General features: G+C 41.5%; 1 protein-coding gene across 2 annotated transcripts in view; it reads left to right on the top strand.

Moving 5' to 3' along the window:
- Positions 1-659: 659 nt before the first annotated feature.
- Positions 660-27,900, top strand: part of LOC110528949 (phosphatidylcholine:ceramide cholinephosphotransferase 1) — a 53,663-nt gene continuing 26,422 nt past the window's right edge. The window contains exons 1-2 of one of the 2 annotated variants that reach the window (XM_090240424.1): positions 688-907; positions 4,295-4,555. The gene's annotated coding sequence lies outside the window, so the exon portion shown is untranslated. Of the gene's footprint in view, positions 908-4,294; positions 4,556-27,900 lie in introns of both variants that reach the window. The other variant, XM_021611119.3, reaches the window with a different exon arrangement.

Below are 27,900 nucleotides of genomic sequence, written 5' to 3'. Positions count from 1 at the left end.
TAAGGTTAATATCGGCCTGGCTCAAATTTGTAGGGCCTTCCTCTGATACTGCCCGTTATAGGGGTCCTGTGTGGCAGGGAGCTCGCCCCAGTGATGCTCTGGGGTATCAGTCAAACCTCTGTCACTGAGTAGGCTGATACCCCATTTTATGGATACACAATCCATAGGTACGGCAGTACAGTCACATACGAATGTCAATATGTACAATAGGCTGAATAGTGAGGTGAATTCCCACTAAGAGCTACAATGCTAATGTAACCTGTGCTATACTGCACCGCTGTAACTCTGCGTTAGTACTTAGTAACTTCACATAGTACTTTAACAACTGTTACACTAATATGCGTGTAAACTCTTCGCAGTTGTGTTCTGTGGGTGTCACTGAGTAGACTGATAACCCATTTCATGAATTCACAATCCATAAGTACGTGAAATATAACTATGACCCCAATGCAATTCTTAAATCAATACATCCACAGTGCGATTTCATACAGATTATATTTTTCGAAATCAAATTAACTAATTATTGTCATTTGTTAATATTCCAAACTTGTTCAGCATTATCTAGTTCAATTATGTCATAATTCCGCTATTTGTATCCGTTTGCATCACTTTTAATAAGGAACTTTTTATTTTGAAGGCGAACCGCAAAGTCCACTATTGTGGCTAGTCGTTATTGTAGCTAGCTTCACATAGGTCAAAACCACCTACCCACGAAAACAACCCCAAACCACCCCGACTAACGTTACGTTCAACGGTATTGCATTTATATCGTCTACCCATCGGAATATAAGGGAACCTAAAACGATTTATTTTGAAATTAAGAATATTTTTCATGTAATAATGTACGCCGGATAGCTACGCCACATTCCTCTGATAGCTACAAGTCGCCAATGTGATGTTATATGCGGTAAGTGTCAACTAGCTGACGTTACAAAGTAGCAAGTACAAGAAACCACAATTTATACATTATCGGGCTACACCATCTATTTTGTATCAGTTGTCATGCTTGCAATTTGTCTCTTTATCTAGCTAGCTATTTAACTAGATTTGTTGCATTGCCTGACTAGCTAACTAACATGTTATTCGAGCTAGCTAACACCCCTGTTTAATCTCTTTAACCTGATATTGTCAGTTAGCTAGCTAGCTCGCGATGACAAACGCACCAACCGTTCGGTCAAATGAAAAATCTGTGGCCCTTTTAACTCTTGACTAAACTGGAAGCTGTTGCTGGCTGTCATTTCCATTTAATATCTGGTAGCTAACAGGCTAAAGAAAGCCAGCTTGTTTTAGCAAACTATAACTTGCTATTTTTAGCAGCTTAGTTTAAGCCACACATGCAATGACTGGAGGAAATAAATGGACACCATAAACTCTGTTACTCAGTGGGGTAAAGTACTTAAGTAAAAATACTTTAAGTCTGCACTTCGTTATTTATATTTTTGACAATTTACTTAACTACACTCCTAAAGAAAATAATGTACTTTTTTTAATCCATACGTTTTCCCTGACACCCAAAATTACTTGTTACAATTTGAATGCTCAGCAGGACAGGAAAATGAACCAATTCACGAGCATATCAAGAAAACTTCCATGGTCCATTCTCTGATCTGGTGGACTGACTAAACACAAATGCTTTGTTTGTAAATTATGTCTGAGTGTTGGAGTGTGCCCCTGGCTAACCGTAAATGAAAAAACGAGAAAATGGTGCCATCTGGTTTGTTTAATATAGGGAATGACAATTGGGTACTTTTTCCATCACTGGTTACACCATACTTGATCTAGCTACCTGCAATTGTCTGTGTTGCAGTCTGATCAATTTGACCCAGTTTGTTACCTTGCTGTGACTGTTGAGTTAGTCTGATTTAATCAGGCTGTAATTAATTCACAATTAATTGTTATATAGGATACAGCCTGAAACTAATGCCTGCCAAATCGTGTAAATGTTCCTTACAAGCCACAATGTTTTATACAATTACATTTTAACTTACTCTACCTGTTATCTGTGTGGGTTGTTCTTAAATGTCTCGACATTTGAGACAAAATATTCACAGTATTGTTTGCCTGACTTTTCAGAGAGCTGGTAGGTTTTATATTGACTATTCAGTTCTACTTCATACCTATCAGACCATCAGTATGGTTGAAAGTATAGATTATATCCCTCGTGCTTCTCGTGCTCCGCACAGGTCGAGTTGGTTGCTGGATCGAATCCCTGAGCTGACAAGGTACAAATCTGTTGTTCTTCCCTGAACAAGGCAGTTAACCCACTGTTCACCAGTAGGCCATCATTGTAAATAAGAATTTGTTCTTAACTGACTTGCCTAGTTAAATAAAGGGTTAGCTGCAGAGGCTGTGGCTTGAGGGTCATCAAGCTCTAGCCTAGCTAAGGCTGCACACAGGACAGTGCGTAGTGAGGCAGAGCTTCCTTCTGACTCTGCGTGATCCGAGGCTTGGAATGACTCCTCTGACCCATCTTTAGCGTTCACAGTATGGGTAAACAACACTGGTTGGCACCTCCACCATGTTGTGCGTCATCACCCTGGTCACTAAAGTGCCGGTTAGATGCCAGAGTGGAGAGCCGGTCATCATCATCACGGCTATCTGTGTCCTTTGTTGCATCCCCCATGCTGGAGGGTGTGCTAGAGAGCCCCGACTCAGGGGGCTTGAAGGAATGCAAAAGCGTTTTTAGCTTCTCTATCTCAGAAGATAAGTAATCGATCTTACGAGTGAGGCTATTACTCCTTTTTTTTACAGGTGAAGGGGGCGGGGGGCATCGGTTTCATGGGCTTTCCCTCTTTTTGTGGCCTTGGATGGGTCCTGGCGAACAATGCCAGACGCTGGTAAATTATCTGTGAAAACAAGGCCCTCTACTCTGGCTAGCCGCGCTTCTCTCACCTTCACAGGCAGGATGGCACAGTTACTGGTCAGAAAGGGCTTCAGGTGGTCAACACCTAGAGAGGTGGGGCACAGGTCATGACCATCTTCTACTTGTAGTTCAGCCACAAGAGGATCAGCCATGCATGCCCAGCATCATTTTGATCGGGTGTTCTCTCAGCTCAGAATGTGTAGAAGAAAATTATAAAATATTTATTTTGGAATACTGATTTAATCAAATGAACTAGTAAAATAGTAACCGGAGACTGTATACAACAGCTACCACAATACACAGTAAGGGTAGAGAGTTACAATAATCTGGTGGGAGTTGTACAGCATCTGCAAAATAATTTTGGGTGAGCCTACTGTAGTTATGACCACAGGGCTAGAGCAGCAGAGATACAGTACCAGTCAAAAGTCTGGACACACCTACTCATTTCAGGGTTTTTCTTTATTTGTACTATTTTCTACATTGTAGAATAATAGTTAAGACAAACTATGAAATAACACTTATGGAATCATGTAGTAACCAAAAAAGTGTTAAACAAATCTAAATATATTTTATATTTAAGATTCTTCAAAGTAGTCACCCTTTGCCTTGATAGCTTTGGACAATCTTGTCACCTGGAATGGGTTTCAATTAATAGCTGTGCCTATATTTTCGTAATGCTTTGGAACCAATCAGTGACAAGGTAGGGGTGGTATACAGAAGATAACCCTAATTTGGTAAAATAACAAGTCCAAATTATGGCAAGAACAGCTCAAATAAGCAAAGAGAAATGACAGTCCATCATTACTTTAAGACATGAAGGTCAGTCAATATGGAAAATTGTGCAGTCGCAAAAACCATCAAGCGCTATGATGACACTGGCTCTCATGAGGACTGCCACAGGGAAGGAAGACCCAGAGTTACCTCTGCTGCAGAGGATAAGTTCATTGGAGTTACCAGCCTCAGAAATTGCAGCCCAATTAAATTCTTCAGAGTTCAAGTAACAGACACATGTCAACATCAACTGTTCAGATGAGTTGCGTGAATCAGGCCTTCATGGTCGTATTGCTGCAAAGAAACCATTAAAGGACACCAATAAGAAGAAGAGACTTGTTTGGGCCAAGAAACACGAGCAATGGACATTAGACCGGTGGAAATCTGTCCTTTGGTCTGATGAGTCCAAATGTTTGATTTTTGGTTCCAACCGCCATGTCTTTGTGAGACACAGAGTAGGTGAATGGATGATCTCTGTATGTGTGGTTCACACCATGAAAAATGGAGGAGATGGTGTGGGGGTGCTTTGCTGGTGACACTGTCTGTGATTTAATTTAGGATTCAAGGCACACTTAACCAGCATGGCTACCACAGCATTCTGCAGCGATACGCCATCCCATCTGGTTTGGGCTTAGTTGGACTATCATTTGTTTTCAACAGGACAGTGACCCAACATGCCTCCAGGTTGTATAAGGGCTATTTGACCAAGAAGGAGAGTGATGGAGTGCTGCATCAGATGACCTGGCCTTCACAATCACCAGACCTCGACTCAATTGAGATAGTTTGGGATGAGTTGGACCGCCGAGTGAAGGAAAAGCAGCCAACAAGTGCTCTGCATATGTAGGAACTCCTTCAAGACTGTTGGAAAAGCATTCCAGGTGAAGTTGGTTGAGAGAATGCCAAGTGTGCAAAGCTGTCAAGGTAAGGGGTGGCTACTTTGAAGAATATAACATGTATTTTGATTTGTTTGACACTTTTGTTTAGTTACTACATGATTCCATATGTGTTATTTCATAGTGTTGATATCTTCACTATTACTCTACAATGTAGAAAATAGTAAAAATGAAGAAAAACCCTGGAATGAGTAGGTGTGTCCAAACTTGTGACTGACCCTCTGAAAGCTTGCACCCTCAACAAGGAGATTGTAGGGCGCGATCACGAGTAAAAGCTTCAGAACAGCAAGATGGCTTTTACTCAACCTATTTCCTGGTTCTGAAGAAAGATGGAGGGTTCCGTCCAGTTCTGCATTTAAAATGATTAAATGTTCGCCTTCCAGGGCCAGGTATACCAGTTTGTGGTATTACCCTTCAAGTCTCTCCCTGGCTTCTCGCATCTTCAGAAGATGCATAAGCGCAGCCCTGAGCTCTCTCCACCTACAGGGTAGATTCTTATTTATCTCGACGACTGGCTCATCTGCGCCCCCCCATCGTGAGGGTGTGGCCAAGGGCACAGGGTTGACACTGAACCACGTCACCACACCTGGTCTTACCGTGAACAATGAAAAGAGGAACTTCATACCAAGCCAATTGGTCACCTTTGTCATGGCTCTGAACTCCTGCACTATGAGGGCATGTATAACACCTCAACACGTGGCCAGCATTCTTCTTCTTATACGTTTCCTGTAATTCTTGACCAGGTTTGCACACACTGCAGCAGGGTTTTTGGCCCACTCCTCCATACAGACCTTCTCCAGATCCTGCAGGTTTCGGGGCTGTCGCTGGGCAATACGGACTTTCAGCTCCCCCCAAAGATTTTCTATTGGGTTCAGGTCTGGAGACTGGCTAGGCCACTCCAAGACCTTGAGATGCTTTTTACGGAGCCACTCCTTAGTTGCCCTGGCTGTGTGTTTCGGGTCGTTGTCATGCTTTAAGACCCAGCCATGACCCATCTTCAATGCTCTTACTGAGGGAAGGAGGTTGTTGGCCAAGATCTCGCGATACATGGCCCCATCCATCCTCCCCTCAATACGGTGCAGTCATCCTGTCCCCTTTGCAGAAAAGCATCCCCAAATAATGATGTTTCCACCTCCATGCTTCACGGTTGGGATGGTGTTCTTGGGGTTGTACTCATCCTTCTTCTTCCTCCAAAGACGGCGAGTGGAGTTTAGACCAAAAAGCTCTATTTTTGTCTCATCGGACCACATGACCTTCTCCCATACCTCCTCTGGATCATCCAGATGGTCATTGGAAAACTTCAGATGGGCCTGGACATGCGCTGGCTTGAGCAGGGGGACCTTGCGTGCACTGCAGGATTTTAATCCATGACGGCTTAGTGTGTTACTAATGATTTTCTTTGAGACTGTGGTCCCAGCTCTCTTCAGGTCATTGACCAGGTCCTGCCGTGTAGTTCTGGGCTGATCCCTCACCTTCCTCATGATCATTGATGCCCCACGAGGTGAGATCTTGCATGGATCCCCAGACAGAGGGTGATTGACCGTCATCTTGAACTTCTTCCATTTTCTAATTATTGCGCCAACAGTTGTTGCCTTCTCATCAAGCTGCTTGCCTATTGTCCTGTAGCCCATCCCAGCCGTGTGCAGGTCTACAATTTTGTCCCTGATGTCCTTACACAGCTCTCTGGTCTTGGCCATAGTGGAAAGGTTGGAGTCTGTTTGATTGAGTGTGTGGACAGGTGGCAGGGTAGCCTAGTGGTTAGAGCGTTGGACTAGTAACCGGAAGGTTGCAAGTTCAAATCCCCGAGCTGACAAGGTACAAATCTGTCGTTCTGCCCCTGAACAGGCAGTTAACCCACTGTTCCTAGGCCGTCATTGAAAATAAGAATTTGTTCTTAACTGACTTGCCTGGTTAAATAAAGGTAAAATAAAAAAATAAAAAAATAAAGGTGCAGTTAATACAGGTAATGAGTGGAGAACAGAAAGGCTTCTTAAAGAAAAACTAACAGGTCTGTGAGAGCTGGAATTCTTACTGGTTGGTAGGTGATCAAATACTTATGTTGTGCAATAAAATGCAAATTAATTACTTAAAAATCATACAATGTACAGTTGAAGTGTACCTATGATAAAAGACCTCTACATGCTTTGTAAGTAGGAACACTGCTGATTTTGCAGGTTATCAAATACTTGTTCTCCCCACTGTAGATGCCTTAACAACCCACATGGCCAGAGGGCCTACTGTATGCTTTCCTTCCAACCCCCCTGTTCTTAGCAATGCTGCACAGGGTCTCTCAGGCTCAGCACAGTCTGCTGCTTGAAGCCCCCAGATAGCCAGCGAGATCCTGGTTTCCAACCCTCCTCAGTCTTCTGGAGGGAGAGCCATGGCAGCTCCCTCAGACAGGACCTGCTCTCACAGTTAGACGGCAGGATATGGCATCTCTGACCAGACCACCTACAGCTATGGGTGTGGCCTTTGAAGAGCTTAACCCTCTACTGATCAGCTGTGACTCTTCTATTATCGAGACGTTACAGAATGCCAGAGCCCCATCGACCAGGAAGATGTTTGCTGGAAGCTGTTTATTGAATGGTGCTCTACCAGGGCAGAGCTTCCTTCAGAAACTATTGTACTCAAGGGCCTCCCGGGTGGCACAGTAGTTAAGGGCGCTGTACTGAGATGGATAGTAGCTACTAAAAACAATTGGATACCACGAAATTGGGGAGAAAAAGGGGTAAAAAAAAAAACTATTGTACTCCGGTCACTCTGCCTCTACCTTGAAGGTGTATGCCTCGGGCATATTGGCTAACCATTTACACATCGATGGAAAATTGTCAGGGACCCACTACCTCATCTGCCAATTCAGAGGTTAGTAGTGCTATTCCTCGTGACCTTGTTGGTATGAGTCATCCGTACTTTCAACCATACGAACGAATGTAACTATGGTTCTACGAATACCTGGAAGACCGTCAGTACTTTCCTGTCACTCTGAATCTTTTGATGAGAAAATTATCTTAGACAGTGCGTGGTCGGTCTGATGTACTGTTTTATATGAAACGCAGAGGCAAGACCTCCCACGCTGTCACGTCACCGGCGTGACATTGTTGTTATTATTACTCGACCTGCTCGGCGCGCCAGGGATATAATCCATACTTTCAACTGTACTGACGGTCTTCCAGGTCCGTAGTTACATTTGTAACTTCCGTTTTCTCTCATCAATAGCTAGTGCAACCAAGCAGGCATGTCATAAAAATGGTACAGTGCCTTCAGAAAGTATTCATACCCTTGCTTTATTCCACATTTTGTTACAACCGGATTTCAAAATTGATTAAATATATTTTTTTCTCACCCATCTGCACACAATACCCTATAATAACAGTGAAAACATGTTTTTAGAAATTTCAGCAAATTTATTTCACTTTTTAAAATGTAAAAAATAAATAAACAAACAAAAAACAGGTTGATTGTTCTCCATCCTCCCCTGATTCAGAATCTACAATTTTATTGTCATGGCATGCTTGGTTCAATAGCTATTGGCGAGAGAACGGAATATCCCATGCAAATCTAACTTTACCTGGTGCCAAACCAACCATATACCGGCTGGGTCTCTAAAAAAACACTTTCCTTCAACTTTCTGGTGTGTACCATGATTTTGCAGGCATTCGTTTCAGGCTGTATATAGCAATTAATTGTGTATTACAGCCTGATTAATAAGACTAAGGTTGAGTAGGCATACTAAGGAGCTACTTTTCAGTATGAACTCACTATGCCTTGTGAAAGTGTAGTGGTTGCAAAGATACATCAACAAACAGATTTACAGCCATCTAGATACAGTTGAAGTTGAAAGTTTACATACACCTTAGCCAAATGCATTTAAACTCAGTTTTTCACAAATCCAGACTTTATAATCAGAGTAAAAATTCCATGTCTTAGGTCAGTTAGGAACACCACTTTATGTTAAGAATGTGAAATGTCAGAATAATAGTAGAGATTTATTTCAGCTTTTATTTTTTTCATCACATTCCCAGTGGATCAGAAGTTTACATACACTCAATTAGTATTTGGTAGCATTGCCTTTAAATTGTTTAACTTGTAACGTTTCGGGTAGCCTTCCACAAGCTTCCCACAATAAGTTGGGTGAATTTTGGCCCATTCCTCCTGACAGAGCTGGTGTAACTGAGTCAGGTTTGTAGGCCTCTTTTCTTGCACATGCCTTTTCAGTTCTGCCCACAAATGTTCTATAGGATTGAGGTCAGGGCTTTGTGATGGCCACTCCAATACCTTGACTTTGTTGTCCTTAAGCCATTTTGCCACAACTTTGGAAGCATGCTTGGGGTCATTCTCCATTTGTAAGACCCTTTTGCAACCAAGATTTAACTTCCTGACTGATGTCTTGAGATGTTGTTTCAATATATCCACATACTTTACCTCCTCATGATGCCATCTATTTTGTGAAGGGCACCAGTCCCTCCTGCAGCAAAGCATGTGCCCCCCCCGTGCTTCACGGTTGGGATGGTGTTTTTCGGCATGCAAGCCTCCCCCTTTTTCCTCCAAACATAATGATGGTTATATATATTTTTTCCCCTCCAAGGATGAATCAGACTTGTGGAAGTCTACCATTTTTTTATCTGAGGTCTTGGCTTATTTTCTTTTGATTTTCCCATGATGTCAAGCAAAGAGGCACTGAGTTTGAAGGTAGGCCTTGAAATACATCCACAGATACACCTCCAATTGACTCAAATGTTGTCAATTAGCCTATCAGAAGCTTCTAAAGTCATGACACAATTTTCTGGAATTTTCCAAGCTGTTTAAAGGCACAGTCAACTTGGTGTATGTAAACTTCTGACCCACTGGAATTGTGATTAAGTGAAATAATCTGTCTGTAAACAAATGTTGGAAAAATGACTTGTGTCATGCACGAAGTAGATGTCCTAACTAACGTGCCAAACTATAGTTTGTTAACAAGGAATTTGTGGAGTGGTTGAAAAATGAGTTATAATGACTCTAAATGTATGTAATCTTCTGACTTCAGCTGTATATCTCACAATTCTTTGACTTGCAAGTTGCCACAGTGTTTTTTGTTTGCTCAATGTATGGTCCAGTATAATCATGATTTAACTGATTTGACTGACTCTTTTCAAGGTTTGAATGTAGAGAGGACATGAGGCATGTAAGTTCAGTCAGAGTATGTGACCTGATTTACTATTAGTTACCATGAAGCTTCTCTAAATGGTCCTCCACCTTGGGGAGAGAGAAGTAAACATCAACACAGATATTTTTACACATGCTTTTGAAGAGCATATAGCAGGCTATGAATGCTGCCAGGCAACCTCTGAAGTATGAAAATAAAATCAACAATAGAAAGCAGCCCTGAGGACTTCCAAACTGTGTGCAAATGTCCAGAGAAAGGGAGAGGCTAGAATGAAAATGTGAGGTTTGGTTTCAAAAAGGGGGAAAGGTCATGGTGCTGTTCTTGTGAAAGCACTTATTATTACCAAAGATACTTCCTACTCTTGAGGGATGATACAATTACAAATGTGTAAGGGGTCAGGGCATTATGTCAATGAACACAACAATTAATTGTTTTTTTATTGTTGTCAGTATGGCCAGTTCACTTTGCAAAGGAATTATCTTTGCCAAGCATGTCTATGGACAAGCAGATGAGTTCAAAGCAGACAAGACAAGTCTGTTTTGTGTGCTTGCAGAAACAAGATTGCTGTATTTTGGATTCAAACTGAAGGCTTCTTGATTTTAGCAAACCAACATTTTCACACAGCTCTTTGACAAGAGTTGTTATATCAACTTATTTTGGGAGTTATGGCTTTGCTTACTGAAAGCCTATACATTTATTTCTTATGTAGGCTATGAGGTAAATGTGACCCTTCCTACCTCGGTCTGTATGCATACTCTGAACCACATGATGGCAATGACTTCACTCTGTTCCTCTCCATGCATAATTAGAAACGCATGAAGTTCTACCAACACTCAAATGATATGCCCAAGTTTGTCTGGCTAGCAACTAGTCTTGGAGTTCTAGTGCACTTGGATCTATGTTGAAAGAGGATATATCCCATCTAATGTTTACATCTGAAGATCTGAGTCGTACGTACATTTAGGGCATTTCCATGTAAAAGGACCCATGAGCACCAACGTGAAGTTCATTGGAATATGTCAAATTGGGTGTCAAATGAAAACTAATACACAACTTTAAAATATCTAACGTCACTGAACCTCTCACATTAAACGACCGTCTTTCCTGTAGTTTTTCGTCTTTCCAACGTAGTGGTGCACACACTAAGCAATGTATCACAGATGGGGGGATTCACACACTACAAGATTCTTCAATTGGTTGTCAGGATTCTCGATACCACACTGTCTCATGAAAACAATGTGATTTAGATTGTTAACATAGCTAGAACAAGCTGTGGCTCAAAGCAGCCTCATAAACATTATCAGTCAGACGTTCACGCTTGCCATACAGAGTTTAAATATCTAGCCATTAAATGTTGAATAGAAAAAACATTGCTTGTGAACTTCAGAGCTGTAATAATTTGACACTTTGTACTTGCTTTTAAAACCTCTTAGGGATAGGGGGCAGTATTTTCACATCCGGATGAAAAGCGTGCCCAAAGTAAACTGCCTGTTACTCAGGCCCAGAAGCTAGGATATGCATATAATTGGATAGAAAATAATCTAAAGTTTCTAAAACTGTTAAAATAATGTCTAAGTATAACAGAACTGATTTGGCAGGTGAAACCCCGAGGACAAACCATCCAGGGGAAAAAAAACTTGAGGTCATAGTATTTCCCAATGGGTTTCTATGGGAAGCCCTATTTAATAGGAACCTGGTTGCAGTTCCTATGGCTTCCACTAGATGTCAACAGTCTTTAGAAATTGTTCAATGTTTTCTTTTGAGAAATGAAGAAGTATGGCTGTTCTTTGTAAGTGTCACTCCAGGTGGACTCTCTGTTTTGGTGCGCATGAACTGGAAACCGCTTCACGTTGTTTTTATCCGGTATTGGAAACAGTTTATCCCGTCCTTCAATTTTATCGATTATTTATGTTTTAGGATTCTTGAGGTTGGATTAGGAACGTTGTTTGAAATGTTTGTACCAAGTTTACAGGCAACTTATTAGATACTTTGTAGCCGTGTTGGGCGAGTTGGAACCGGTGTATTTCTGAATCAAACGCACCAAATAAATTGACATTTTGGGGATATCAAGGAATTTATCGAACAAAATGACCATTCATTGTGTCACTGAAACATTTGGGATTGCAAAAAGAAGATCTTCAAAGGTAAGGCATTTATTATATTGTTATTTCTGACTTTTGTGTCGCCACCTGTCTGGTTAAAAATTATTTTCATGTGTTTGTATGCGGGGCGCTGTCCTCAGATAATCGCATGGTCTGCTTTCGCTGTAAAGCCTTTTTGAAATCTGACACTGCGGCTGGATTAACAAGAAGTTAAGCTTTATTTTGATATATTACACTTTTATTTTCGTGAATCTTGAAAATTTATATTTCTGTAGTTTGAATTTGCCACTCTGCAACTTCACTGGATGTTGTCAAATCGATCTCGCAAAAGGGATTGGCGCGCAAAGGGATCACTAACAGGTTAACAAAAGCCAAACACATACTAGTAGTAGTCATCGCTCCTTCTCGAGAGTCTACACATTTTGGGTGATGCGATACAGCGTCATCTTGGCTTATTCTCTAGCGAGCTCTAATTGGCTATTGCTGATCACTGTTCTCAACTTTTCATTGCACATCTCGAGCTCAAGAACTACTAGAGCATTGCAGATTTTGTGCCGATATTTGGCACATCTTGGACAGCTCAAAGACTAGATCTGTAGTCAGATTGCGTCCCTGACCCGCTCACGTTAAACGTGTGTCATGGTCAAAATTATTGTCACCCCTGTTTTCAATACTCTAGCACCCACCCCTTGCGAGGATAACGACTCTAAAATGTCCTGGTAGCCTAGTTGGTGAAGTTCATGATGCTTAAGGTCAACAAAAAAAAGTGTTTTACCAAAACTGTTACCAAATGTTACAGCTGCACAGTTATTCTAGTGCTATTGTAAAATGTTCAGTGGGAATTGTTAAACTTTTTAAAATCAATTGTTTTTGTTTTGTAACATGGAATTGCCCTTTACTTTTTGAGACTTGGATGACTTAATTTGTTAATTTTGTTGAATGCCTTTTTTGTTTTGAAGAACTCCACAACAACACAGACTTGCATTCAGAAAACGATTCTCACAATTTTATTGTATATTTTTATTTCACCATTATTTAACCAGGTAGGCCAGTTGAGAACAAGTTCTCATTTACAACTGCGACCTGGCCAAGATAAAGCAAAGCAGTGCGACAACAACAGAGTTACCCATAAACAAACGTACAGTCATTAACACAAAATAAAATAAAAATCTATGTACAGTGTGTGCAAATGTAGGGAGGTAGGCAAAAAATAGGCCCTAGAGGTGAAAATAATTACAATTTAGCATTAATACTAGAGTGGTAGATGTGCAGATGATGATATGCATGTAGAGATACTGGGGTGCAAGAGGGTAAGTAATAATATGGGGATGAGGTAGTCGGTTGTGCTATTTACAGATTGGCTGTGTACAGTGATCGGTAAGCTGCTCAGACAGCTGATGCTTAAAGTTAGAGAGGGAGATATTAGACTCGAGCTTCTGAGATTTTTGCAATTCGTTCCAGTCATTGGCAGCAGAGAACTGGAAGGAAATGCGGCCAAGGGAAGTGTTGGCTTTGGGGATGACCAGTGCAATATGCCTGCTGGAGTGCGTGCTACGGGTGGGTGTTTCTATGGTGACCAGCTTTACCTAGCAAAGATTTATAGATGACCTGGAGCCAGTGGGTTTGGTGACGGATATGTAGTGAGGGCCAGCCAACGAGAGCATACAGGTTGCAGTGGTGGGTAGTATATGGGGCTTTGGTGATAAAATGGATGGCACTGTGATAGACTACATCCAGTTTGCTGAGTAGAGTGTTGGGGGCTATTTTGTAAATTACATTGTTGAGGATCGGTAGGATATAGTCAGTTTTACGAGGGTATGTTTGGCGGCATGAGTGAAGGAGGCTTTGTTGCGAAATAGGAAGCCGATTCTAGATTTCATTTTGGATTGGAGATGTGAGTCTGGAACGAGAGTTTACAGTCTAACCAGACACCTAGGTATTTGTAGTTCACATATTTTAGGTCAGAACCGTCCAGAGTAGTGATGCTAGTTGGGCGGGAGGGTGCGGGTAGCAATCGGTTGACGAGCATGCACTTAGTTTTACTAAGCATTTAACCTCTCTGGGATATGTGGGACGGTATCGTCACAGAAAAACACAGCCATTTTTTTCCAGCCAAAGAGAGAAGTCACAAAAAGCACAAATAGAGGTAAAATTAATCACTAACCTTTGATGATCTTCATCAGATGACACTCATAGGACTTCATGTTACACAATAAAAGGACACCCCCGGACAGGGCCAAACAGGAAGGATATAACCCCACCCACTTTGCCAAAGCACAGCCCCCACACCACTAGAGGGATATCTTCAACCACCAACTTACCATCCTGAGACAAGGCTGAGTATAGCCCACAAAGACCTCCGCCACGGCACAACCCAAGGGGGAGGGGGGGGGACGCCAACCCAGACAGGATGACCAAGGATGAATCAACCCACTCAGGTGACGCATCCCCTCCAGGGACGGCATGAGAGAGCCCCAGTAAGCCAGTGACTCAGCCCCTGTAATAGGGTTAGAGGCAGAGAATCCCAGTGGAAAGAGGGAAACCGGCCAGGCAGAGACAGCAAGGGCAGTTCGTTGCTCCAGAGCCTTTCCGTTCACCTTCCCAATCCTGGGCCAGACTACACTCAATCATATGACCCACTGAAGAGATGAGTCTTCAGTAAAGACTTAAAGGTTGAGACCGAGTTTGCGTCTCTGACATGGGTAGGCAGACCGTTCCAGAAAAATGAGCTCCAGCTGTTTAACTAGAAATTCTAGGGACAATTAGGACGCCTGCGTCTTGTGACCGTAGCATACGTGTAGGTATGTTGCTCTGTTATAATCTCCACCCGGCACAGCCAGAAGAGGACTGGCCTGGTTCCTCTCTAGGTTTCTTCCTAGGTTTTGGCCTTTCTAGGGAGTTTTTCCTAGCCACCGTGCTTCTACACCTGCATTGCTTGCTGTTTGGGGTTTTAGGCTGGGTTTCTGTACAGCACTTTGAGATATCAGCTGATGTACGAAGGGCTATATAAATAAATTTGATTTTGATTTGATGTACGGCAGGACCAAATCAGAGAGATAGGTAGGAGCAAGCCCATGTAATGCTTTGTAGGTTAGCAGTAAAACCTTGAAATCAGCCCTTGCTTTGACAGGAAGCCAGTGTAGAGAGGCTAGCACTGCAGTAATATGATCCATTTTTTTGGTTCTAGTCAGGATTCTAGCAGCCGTATTTAGCACTAACTGAAGTTTATTTAGTGCTTTATCCGGGTAGCCGGAAAGTAGAGCATTGCAGTAACCTAGAAGTGACAAAAGCATGGATTCATTTTTCTGCATTTTTGGACAGAAAGTTTCTGATTTTTGCAATGTTACGTAGATGGAAAAAAGCTGTCCTGTCCTTGAAATGGTCTTGATATGTTCTTCAAAAGAGAGATCAGGGTCCAGAGTAACGCCGAGGTCCTTCACAGTTTTATTTGAGACGACTGTACAACCATTAAGATTAATTGTCAGATTCAACAGAAGATCTCTTTGTTTCTTGGGACCTAGAACAAGCATCTCTGTTTTGTCCAAGTTTAAAAGTAGAAAGTTTGCAGCCATCCACTTCCTTATGTCTGAAACACATGCTTCTAGCAAGGGCAATTTTGGGGCTTCACCATGTTTCATTGAAATGTACAGCTGTGTGTCATCCGCATAGCAGTGAAAGTTAACATTGTGTTTTCGAATGACATCCCCAAGAGGTAAAATATATAGTGAAAACAATAGTAGTCCTAAAACGGAACCTTGAGGAACACCGAAATTTACAGTTGATTTGTCAGAGGACAAACCAAAGAGTCAGCACACCCATAGAGACTGCCAGAGGTCCGGACAACCGGCCTTCTGATTTGACACACTGAACTCTATCAGAGAAGTAGTTGGTGAACCAGGCGAGGCAGTCATTTGAGAAGCCAAGGCTATTGAGTCTGCTGATTTAAGAATGCGGTGATCGAAAGCCTTGGCCAGGTCGATGAAGACGGCTGCACAGTACTGTCTTTTATCGATGGTGGTTATGATATCGTTTAGGACCTTGTGCCTGGCTGAGGTGTACGCATGACCAGCTCGGAAACCAGATTGCAAAGTGGAGAAGGTACGGTGGGATTCGAAATGGTCGGTGATCTGTTTATTAACTTGGCTTTCAAAGATTTTAGAAAGGCAGGGCAGGATGGATAAAGTTCTTTCACAGTTTGTGTCTATAGTCATGGCCAAAAATTTTGAGAATGACACAAATATTAATTTTCACAAAGTCTGCTGTCTCAGTTTGTATGATGGCAATTTGCATATACTCCAGAATTATATGAAGAGTCATCAGATGAATTGCAGTTAATTGCAAAGTCCCTCTTTGCCATGAAAATTAACTGAATCCCTCAAAAACATTTCCACTACATTTCAGCCCTGCCACAAAAGGACCAGCTGACATCATGTCAGTGATTCTCTTGTTAATACAGGTGTGAGTGTTGATGAGGAGGCTGGAGATCACTCTTCGAAAGCTTCCTCTGTCATCCATGGTTACCTGCAAGGAAACACATACCATCATCATTGCTTTGCACAAAAAGGGCTTCACAGGCAAGGATATTGCTGCCAGTAAGATTGCACCTAAATCAACCATTTATCAGATCATCAAGAACTTCAAGGAGAGCGGTTCAATTGTTGTGAAGACTTCAGGGCACCCAAGAAAGTCCAGCAAGCGCCAGGACCGTCTCCTAAAGTTGATTCAGCTGCGGGATCGGGGCACCACCAGTACAGAGCTTACTCAGGAATGGAAGCAGGCAGGTGTGAGTGCATCTGCACCCACAGCGAGGCGAAGGATGGCCTGGTGTCAAGAAGGGCAGCAAAGAAGCCACTTCTCTCCAGGAAAAACATCTGGGACAGACTGATATTCTGCAAAAGGTACAGGAATTGGTCTGCTGGGGACTGGGGTAAATAAGTTTTCTCGGATGAATCCCCTTACCCATTGTTTGGGGTTTCCGGAAAAAAGCTTGTCCGGAGAGAACAAGGTGAGCGCTACCATCAATCCTGTGTCATGCCAACAGTAAAGCATCCTGAGACCATTCATATGTGGGATTGCTGACGAACAATGCCTTTTCCAGCATGATGGAGCACCTTGCCATAAAGCAAAAGTGATAACTAATTGGCTTGGGGAACAAAACATCGATATTTTGGGTCCATGGCCAGGAAACTCCCCAGACCTTAATCCTATTGAGAATTTATGGTCAATCCTCAAGAGGCGGGTGGACAAACAAAAACCCACAAATTCTGACAAACTCCAAGCATTGATTACGCAAGAATGGGCTGCAGTCAGTCAGGATGTGGCCCAGAAATTAATTGACAGCATGCCAGGGCGGATTGCAGAGGTCTTGAAAAAGAAGGGTCAACGCTGCAAATATTGACTCTGCATCAACTTCATGTATTTGTCAATAAAAGCGTTTGACACTTATGAAATGCTTGTAATGATACTTCAGTATTCCATAGTTACATCTGGCAATAATATCTAAAGACACTGAAGCAGCAAACTTTGTGGAAAATAACTGTAGAGTGTCTCCCCCTTTTGAAGAGGAGGATAACCGTGACAGCTTTCCAATCTTTGGGTATCTCAGACGATACGAAAGAGGTACAGCTATTCTCTCCTATTCCATCTAGACCTATAGCCTAATTGCATAGGCACACCAAATGTTTATCACCCAGAGAATGCTCAATGCAGTCCAAATTGCTCCCCCTCTTCATTATGAGGCTTCACCAAAAATTCTATTGAAATTGTAAGATAGTTGAGTGACCACACTAAAAATGGAAATACAAGTCCTCAAAGATGGAAGGCAGGCGGGAGGATCAGGTGGAACCATTCTAGCCAATGAGAGGGCAGATACGTGTGTGAACAACAGTCACAACTCTGATATTAAGTCATTTTTCTTTGTTGCTGAAATGCCTCGTGTCTAACTTATCAGTGCATTCATAACAACCAAACTATTATGTGTGTGTGTGAGTTAGTTATGTTCTTATTTTGCTGAGTAAATAACTCACGGACACTAGAGAAGCTTAAAACCTCTTAGAGCTCCCCCCTACTTTGTGCAATTTCCGCCTGAAGACATACCCAAATCTAACAGCCTGTAGCTCAGGCACAGAACCAAGGATATGCATATTCTTGGTACCATTTGAAAGAAAACACTCGAAGTTTGTGTACATGTGAATTGAATGTAGGAGAATATAACACAATAGATCTGGTTTAGATAAAACAATGAAAAAAAACATGTTTTTTATTTTTGTATCATCTTTAAAATGAACAAGATAAAACAAACATTCAGAGAGGATGATGGGGACAATTTCAGTGGAAAGTATAAGAGGGCAACAGTACTTGTGCAAAGTTTCAGAATGATAACTTCCAAAATGAGTGTGTTACATGACATTTATCATGAAGTCACCCAGGTGTCCCACACAAGTAGCCCAAATGTACCCCAGTGGCCAAATTGGTGAAGTTATACATTTTGAAAAAAAAAACTATATACAAAATATCGAAATGGTATTCTAACACCCCCCCCCCCCCCCCCCCCCCCCCAATAATTATTGATTAAAAAAATATGAAATAAAATATATACACATTTACAAAATAACATGGGTAACTATTTACACACTTTCAATATTTGGAAGACCCTCAGTCCTCTGTCAAATCAAATCAATTTATATAGCCCCAGCCTAAAACCCCAAACAGCAAGCAATGCAGGTGTAGCAGCACAGTGGCTTGGAAAAACTCCCTAGAAAGACAAAAACCTAGGAAGAAACCTAGAGAGGAACCAGGCTATGAGGGGTGGCCAGTCCTCTTCTGGCTGTGCCGGGTGGAGATCACAGTGGTTGTCGAGGGTGCAACAGGACAGCACCTCAAGAGTAAAAATGGAACGTTTAGGGTTCCATAGCCGCAGGCAGAACAGTTGAAACTGGAACAGCTGCAAGGACAGGTGGACTGGGGACCACAAGGAGTCATCATGCCAGGTAGTCCTAACGCATGGTCCTAGGGCTCAGGTCCTCTGAGAGAGAGAGAAAGAGAGAATTAGAGAGAGCATACTTAAATTCACACAGGACACCGGATAAGACTCCCATTCGGAGTCAGTGTCACTGTGAAAGAAAATGTTCAGTTAGAATAGTTTCACATATGAGCCCTGTATCAACAGGTATAATAAACAAATATACAGTGCCTTGCGAAAGTATTCAGCCCCCTTGAACTTTGCGACCTTTTGCCACATTTCAGGCTTCAAACATAAAGATATAAAACTGTATTTTTTTTGTGAAGAATCAACAACAAGTGGGACACAATCATGAAGTGGAACGACATTTATTGGATATTTCAAACTTTTTTAACAAATCAAAAACTGAAAAATTGGGCGTGCAAAATTATTCAGCCCCTTTACTTTCAGTGCAACAAACTCTCTCCAGAAGTTCAGTGAGGATCTCTGAATGATCCAATGTTGATCTAAATGACTAATGATGATAAATACAATCCACCTGTGTGTAATCAAGTCTCCGTATAAATGCACCTGCACTGTGATAGTCTGAGAGGTCCGTTAAAAGCGCAGAGAGCATCATGAAGAACAAGGAACACACCAAGCAGGTCCGAGATACTGTTGTGAAGAAGTTTAAAGCCGGATTTGGATACAAAAAGATTTCCCACGCTTTAAACATCCCAAGGAGTATTGTGCAAGCGATAATATTGAAATGGAAGGAGTATCAGACCACTGCAAATCTACCAAGACCTGGCCGTCCCTCTAAACTTTCAGCTCATACAAGGAGAAGACTGATCAGAGATGCAGCCAAGAGGCCCATGATCACTCTGGATGAACTGCTGAGATCTACAGCTGAGGTGGGAGACTCTGTCCATAGGACAACAATCAGTCGTATATTGCACAAATCTGGCCTTTATGGAAGAGTGGCAAGAAGAAAGCCATTTCTTAAAGATATCCATAAAAAGTGTTGTTAAAGTTTGCCACAAGCCACCTGGGAGACACACCAAACATGTGGAAGAAGGTGCTCTGGTCAGATGAAACCAAAATTGAACTTTTTGGCAACAATGCAAAACGTTATGTTTGGCGTAAAAGCAACACAGCTGAACACACCATCCCCACTGTCAAACATGGTGGTGGCAGCATCATGGTTTGGGCCTGCTTTTCTTCAGCAGGGACAGGGAAGATGGTTAAAATTGATGGGAAGATGGATGGAGCCAAATACAGGACCATTCTGGAAGAAAACCTGATGGAGTCTGCAAAAGACCTGAGACTGGGACGGAGATTTGTCTTCCAACAAGACAATGATCCAAAACATAAAGCAAAATCTACAATGGAATGGTTCAAAAATAAACATATCCAGGTGTTAGAATGGCCAAGTCAAAGTCCAGACCTGAATCCAATCGAGAATCTGTGGAAAGAACTGAAAACTGCTGTTCACAAATGCTCTCCATCCAACCTCACTGAGCTCGAGCTGTTTTGCAAGGAGGAATGGGAAAAAATGTCAGTCTCTCGAAGTGCAAAACTGATAAAGACATACCCCAAGCGACTTACAGCTGTAACCGCAGCAAAAGGTGGCGCTACAAAGTATTAACTTAAGGGGGCTGAATAATTTTGCACGCCCAATTTTTCAGTTTTTGATTTGTTAAAAAAGTTTGAAATATCCAATAAATGTCGTTCCACTTCATGATTGTGTCCCACTTGTTGTTGATTCTTCACAAAAAAAATACAGTTTTATATCTTTATGTTTGAAGCCTGAAATGTGGCAAAAGGTCACAAAGTTCAAGGGGGCCGAATACTTTCGCAAGGCACTGTATATAGAGAGTACAGGGAACATAAGGTTGAATATATTATTATGACCTGCTAGATCTGTCTCTTTTATATTATGTTTTATATTATGACAGACCAGCTAGATCTACTGTCTCCATTTCACTTTGGCCATTGTTGTGGGCCTGCCCTCCCCTCAACAGCCTCAAATAGGCTATTTCATGTGGGTTGGGGTGGGGCGGCAGACACGCATCTCACATTTCATGACATTACATGTTTATATATTGCTTCTAAAATAAATAAAAAATCACATTTTATATGGTTAATTTCAAACAAGTGCATTAGCATGATAAGAACTTACCAGTCCAAAACGATGTCCTCTCCCGTTCAACAAATATTCCTCCACAATCGCTAAATGAATCGTCCTACAACAATCTCTGTCTCATTTTCTCAATCAATTTATTCTAAAATTGTGTGTACATCTGTATATCTAGACTTAGATTTTGCTTTCCCTGACTTAGTCGCCATAATGATTGATATACAAACAGCTGAATCTGCGCGTTTACCAAACAATGCAGTGCGTAATACAGTGGTGCAAAAAAGTATTCAGTCAGCCACCAATTGTGCAAGTTCTCCCACTTAAAAAGATGAGAGAGGCCTGTAATTTTCATCATAGGTACACTTCAACCATGACAGACAGAATGAGAAAAAAAAATCCAGAAAATCCCATTGTAGGATTTTTTAAATGAATTTATTTGCAAATTATGGTGGAAAATAAACTTTTGTTATTGACCAAGTACTTATCTAAATACTTTGTTATATACCCTTTGTTGGCAATGACAGAGGTCATATGTTTTCTGTAAGTCTTCACAAGGTTTTCACACACTGTTGCTGGTATTTTGGCCCATTCCTCCATGCAGATCTCCTCTAGAGCAGTGATGTTTTGGGGCTGTTGCTGGGCAACACGGACTTTCAACTCCCTCCAAAGATTTTCTATGTGGTTGAGATCTGGAGACTGGCTAGGCCACTCCAGGACCCCTGAAATGCTTCTTACGAAGCCACTCCTTCGTTGGTGTGTTTGGGATCATTGTCATGCTGAAAGACCCAGCCACATTTCATCTTCAATGCCCTTGCTGATGGAAGGAGGTTTTCACTCAAAATCTCACGATACATGGCCCCATTCATTCTTTCCTTTACACGGATCAGTCGTCCTGGTCCCTTTGCACAAAAACAGCACCAAAGCATGATGTTTCCACCCCCATGCTTCACAGTAGGTATGGTGTTCTTTGGATGCAACTCAGCATTCTTTGTCCTCCAAACACGACGAGTTGAGTTTTACCAAAAAGTTATATTTTGGTTTCATCTGACCATATGACATTCTCCCAATCTTCTTCTGGATCATCCAAATGCTCTATAGCAAACTTCAGATGGGCCTGGACATGTACTGGCTTAAGCAGGGGGACACATCTGGCACTGCAGGATTTGAGTCCCTGGTGGCGTAGTGTGTTACTGATGGTAGGCTTTGTTACTTTGGTCCCAGCTCTCTGCAGGTCATTCACTAGGGCCCCCCGTGTGGTTCTGGGACTTTTGCTCACCGTTCTTGTGATCATTTTGACCCCACAGGGTGAGATCTTGCGTGGGGCCCCAGATCGAGGGAGATTATCAGTGGTCTTGTATGTCTTCCATTTCCTAATAATTGCTCCCACAGTTGATTTCTTCAAACCAAGCTGCTTACCTATTTCAGATTCAGTCTTCCCAGCCTGGTGCAGGTCTACAATTTTGTTTCTGGTGTCCTTTGACAGTTCTTTGGTCTTGGCCATAGTGGAGTTTGGAGTGTGACTGTTTGAGGTTGTGGACAGGTGTCTTTTATACTGATAACAAGTTCAAACAGGTGCCATTAATATAGGTAACGAGTGGAGGACAGAGGACCCTCTTAAAGTAGAAGTTACATGTCTGTGAGAGCCAGAAATCTTGCTTGTTTGTAGGTGACCAAATACTTATTTTCCACCATAATTTGCAAATAAATTCATAAAAAATCCTACAATGTGATTTTCTAGATTTCTTTTCCTCATTTTGTCTGTCATAGTTGAAGTGTACCTATGATGACAATTACAGGCCTCTCTCATATTTTTAAGTGGGAGAGCTTGCACAATTGTGTTTCTCCTTCCGGTATGAAACTTCAAAAACGAATGACTCATTACGCTGGAGCTTACTACATGGGTTGGTCTTGCAACACATAAACATGACCTATTGCCGTTTAGCTCAGCTCATTGGCTATCTACCCAGCTATATTTCAAGATGATTAGTGGTCATTGGGTTAAAAGACAGTCAATCAACGAAACAGCGGGCAAATCATTGGTGCACAATGATGTCATGACTTGTCTTCAAATCGGTTTCTTTCAGTCAATACGTCCTGCGAAATGGCCCATCAGGTTTGATTGTGTCACAAACAAACCAGTTGATTGCAGTGAAACCAAACATGACTGGAAAAGTCACGTTCTGTGTGGGTTATTTACCTGGAATGTGTCGTCGAAAATGGAATGAGACGGAATTCACGACACAAGCGGTTCACAAAATGTTTTGTGTAGGCTATAAAAACGGATTTTATCAAACAAAAGATCATTCATTGTGTAACAATGAGCATTGGAATTGCCAACAGACAAAGATCGTCAAAGGTAAACACATTTTTTTAATGCAGTTTGTGATTGTTAGGCCTGTGCTGGTTAAAATGGTTGTTTTTTATGGTGCTCTATGCTCAGATAATCGCATCGTATTCTTTCGCAGTAAATCCTTTTTTAAATCTGACAACGCAGTTGGATTAGCAAGATTCTAGGCTTTCGATACATGTGATACACTTGTATTTTCATTAATGTTAAATATGACTTTATGTAGCGATCACCGTATGTTGTGGAATTTCAGCCCGCTAGCGGGTTCCGTGCGCAGAGAGGTTAAGGGCTTGTAAGTAAGCATTTCACAGTAAGGTCAACACTTGTTGTATTCGGCGCATGTGACAAATAACATTTTCTTTGATACTCTGCTCTCCACCTCCCTACTTTTTGAAGAGGGGGGGACCCCTTGTGACTTTTTTCACCTTTGTTCGCATTCCATTCTTTGCTGGGTCCAGTGGCAAACCGGGACTATTGCACCTAGACCTTTAGTGGGGGGGGGGGGGGGGGGGATCTTCCAAAACTTCAACCTGAAAAATAACAAACATCACGTAAAGGTAGACTCAGCGTGAAGCGACCCCATGCACATGTGCAGATACTGTGTGAGAGCGTAGTCTTGCATCTCTCTCATTTCAATTTTCGATCTATGGTGCTACTCGTGGTCATTTTGCTGAGTCTTATCTTTAATGCATAAGACATATCTAGCTTTAATGTAGGAGTAGCAATGCTTTTTGATGAAATCATGAATTAATCAAACAGGCCTGAGCCGCGCATCGGGCTGTCACTCACAAGCCCAGCATGGAACAATGCCATAAGCAACAACCGCTTAAACAACCTGTGGTAGCCTGTCACTGTCACCAATAGCAATGACAACACATCAAAGGTGACAGGCTCGTGGTGCTGAAAGGACACCGACTGTGATCTGCGCACTCTGTGTAGGATAACTATTTTTGTAAAACACATAGAGAGCAGTCACACACAGCATACTGATAAAAGCCACCCATTTAAAATAAGCCAGTAGGCCCCCAATAACAAAAACACAACAATTTTAAGCATATCCAAATCGAAATGTACAACTATTACTTCCCATTGCAAACATACTTTTAACCTCTAGCATTTACCCATCCCGGATCTGGGATCGTGAATACAGACTCAAGCTCATTACCATAACACAATGTTAACTATTCATGAAAATCGCAAATGAAATGAAATAAATATGCCATCTCTCAAGCTTAGCCTTTTGTAAACAACACTGTCATCTCAGATTTTAAAAATATGCTTCTCAACCATAGGAAAACAATCATTTGTGTAACAGTAGCTAGCTAGCGTAGCATTTAGCGTTAGCATTAGCGTTAGCATCCAGCAGGCAACATTTCAACAAAAAACAAGAAAAGCCTTCAAATAAAATAATTTACCTTTGAAGAACTTCGGATGTTTTCAATGAGGAGACTCTCAGTTAGATAGCAAATGCTCAGTTTTTCCAAAAGGTTTATTTGTGTATTAGAAATAGCTCCGTTTTGTACATCACATTTGGCTACCAAAAAACCCCGAAAATTCAGTCCTCAAAACGCAAACTTTTTTCCAAATTAACTCCATAATATCGACTGAAAACATGGCAAACGTTGTTTAGAATCAATCCTCAAGGTGTTTTTCACATATCTCTTCGATGATATATCGTTTGTGGAAGCCTGGTTTCTCCTCTCTATCAAATGGAAAAATACTTGCACCTGGCGTTGCGCACCAATTTCGACGCAGGACACCAGGCGGACACTTGGAAAATGTAGTCTCTTATGGTCAATCTTCCAATGATATGCCTACAAATACGTCACAATGCTGCCGACATCTTGGGGGAACGGCAGAAGGTCTAAGCTTATTCCTGTCGCATTCACAGCCATATAAGGAGACATTAGAAAACAGAGCTTCAGAAATTCTGCTCATTTCCTGTTTGACGTTTCATCTTGGTTTCGCCTGTAGAATGAGTTCTGGGGCACTCACAGACAATATCTTTGCAGATTCTGTAACTTCAGAGTGTTTTCTTTCCAAAACTGTCAATAATATGCATAGTCGAGCATCTTTTCGTGACAAAATATTGCGCTTAAAACGGGAACGTTTTTTATCCAATAATGAAATAGCGCCCCCATAGACTCAACTGGTTTTAACACGTTTCACACAAGTTATTTTCAAAGAGATAGCTAACAGCTGCAAAAACAGTGAGCTGCAAATCACCAAATCATAATAATTTGATACTTCTTGTTGAAAGTTAATCTTGAAGGGTGTTAACAAATTAGCAAAAACAACCTCTTTTTGATAACACTTGTGGCTGCAGCTGCTATACATTACAACATAAGGTAGCTAGAGACCAGGATTATTCAGTCTTTTCTTGTCCAGGGACCCTGTAAATTATATATCTCTTTAATCCATTTTAAATGCAGGCTGTAACTCCACAAAATGTGGAAAGAGTCTGGGAGTGTGAATACTTTCTGAAGATACTGTTTTTAGTAAACATATTAACATGCACCATTAAATGAACGTATTCAACGAAACAGGAAACAACTACTGCATGTGTAAATTGCTTTGGAATAATGTTGCTCTTGACTCGGTTTCAATTGAAAAGTGGAATTTGACTACTGTAGGTGTTTCCACATACTCACTTCCTCCATATTAATACACTGTTCTTCAATCTCTTATCTTCTGTCTAGGTCAACATATAGGCTTTTTGTCTTTAGGTTTTGTGCGTATGCTGTACTATACTGTAAAACAGTATATATGTATATAAACAGTTTTTATGCTGTCGTGTGTGTGTGTGTGTGTGTGTGGACCTGACATGGTCATAATTTAATCATGAATTCACAGGTGGGTTCCTCATTAACGGGTGGCACCTGCGAGCATTTGTTATTGTGCTGTTAAGCTCAGCTCTTCAGAGTATTCAAGGCAAACAGACTCATTAGGGGTGTATTCACTTGGAACAACTTGGAAGCAAACGGAACGAAACTGGGAGGGACCTACCTGAATTCGTCCAATAGAAACCGTAGTTTCCGCTGCAAACTGTTGTCCTTCTGTGCAAAATGTTTTGCTACAGGTGACAGTATTCACGTACAAATGTGTTGTGGTCATTATTTGCCTGATAAGGCTTTATTACAGGATTATCACTGCTGATGCATAGCTTTGTTCTGTGTTGATCCCTGGTACTTGATTGAGAACCTAATCGGTTTGCATAGGTGGGTTAGCTGACAACCTAACAATGTTCATGCTTCAGTGGTGCAGAAGTCTGTGAGATGTTGTGATTCTGGATAGCCAGTTAGCTAACAACAATGACAAACTGCCATGTAGGGAATCGTACGAGACTCTTTCAGCTAGTTTCATCTTGTTCTTGATACCATGTCTTGTTTTGAGGTGTTGCGACGAATTTCATGATAATGAAATGCTCATGCTAATATGGCAAAAATTCTCTAGCTAGCTAACCAACAACTGTAACAATGTATTTCAGACAACAAGTGCTCATTGTGCAAATGTATTTGTTTTCAATAAATATTGGAGACGAAATATACACTGAACAAAAATATAAACGCATCATGCAACAATTTCAAAGATTTTACTGAGTTACAGTTCATATAAGGAAATCAGTCAATTTAAATAAATTCATTAGTCCGTAATCTATGGATATCACATGACTGGGTATACAGATATATCTGTTGCTCTGAGATACCTTAAAAAAAAAAGTAGGGGCATGGATCAGAAAACCAGTCCGTATCTAGTGTGACCACCATTTGCCTCATGCAGCTCGACACATCTCCTTCACATAGAGTTGATCAGGCTGTTGATTGTGGCCTGTGGAATGTTATATTTACTCCGAGCTGCGCTTCGGTAGGTTGGTGGTAGATGTAATGCCATGTTGCCCAACCGAGTCCTTTGAAGAATGTCTCTGGTTGACAATTGAATAGTAGTAGTAACGTCATTAGGTGATAGGCGGGATACTCTGTCTGTTCCTTCCTAACCCTCTTTTGCATCTGCTGTTGCTAACTCAACGGCTAGGAGGTATCACTTCTGTAGTGAATAAGAGTTCAAAGTTCATCCCATCCGCAAATAATTTCATATTCAAACATTTAAATTGAACAACAATTCCATGTGAATCCGATAACTCTGATGTGTAGGCTTTCCACTGTAGAGTTTGTCATCTTATCATTGTTGAGAATGTCTCAGATGACAACCAAACTGACATCATATTCATTAAGTACCACTGCATATGTTCAATTGTTCGGATTACCAGAATATAGTTAATTTCCCCCCACCTTCTGATGTTCCCAGAATCTCTATGTTAACCAAGGGTTTTGCAAATGTAACCTCAGTAGGGTAGAGATAGGAAAAGGGGGGAAGAGGTATTTATGACTGTCATTAACCTACCCCCAGGCCAACGTCATGACACCTGTCTGTTTTGCCCCATATGTTCCACACGTGTTAGGTTGGTTCTTAAGAAACAAAACCATCTATACCATCTACTATTTGGGATGTTAGTCCTTGGCTTTCACCAAGGGATAGCAGCTGAATTTTCCATATATCGTCAAGCTACATTTATCTCCATGTGCCAATGAGTTGGCTATGATTAGTGATTGGGGGGAAAATAGATTAGTTACATATCGGAATATTATTTTTTCATAGCTCGTTCTACATCTTTTTATAGGGAGCCAATTTGTTTTCAGC

The sequence above is a fragment of the Oncorhynchus mykiss genome, chromosome 1 (assembly GCF_057628025.1).
Source record: "Oncorhynchus mykiss isolate SJ-2025 chromosome 1, ASM5762802v1, whole genome shotgun sequence".
In the NCBI taxonomy this organism is placed as follows: Eukaryota; Metazoa; Chordata; class Actinopteri; order Salmoniformes; family Salmonidae; genus Oncorhynchus; species Oncorhynchus mykiss.
The sequence above is the reverse complement of the archived record's forward strand: the minus strand, read 5'-3'. Positions and strand labels throughout refer to the sequence as shown.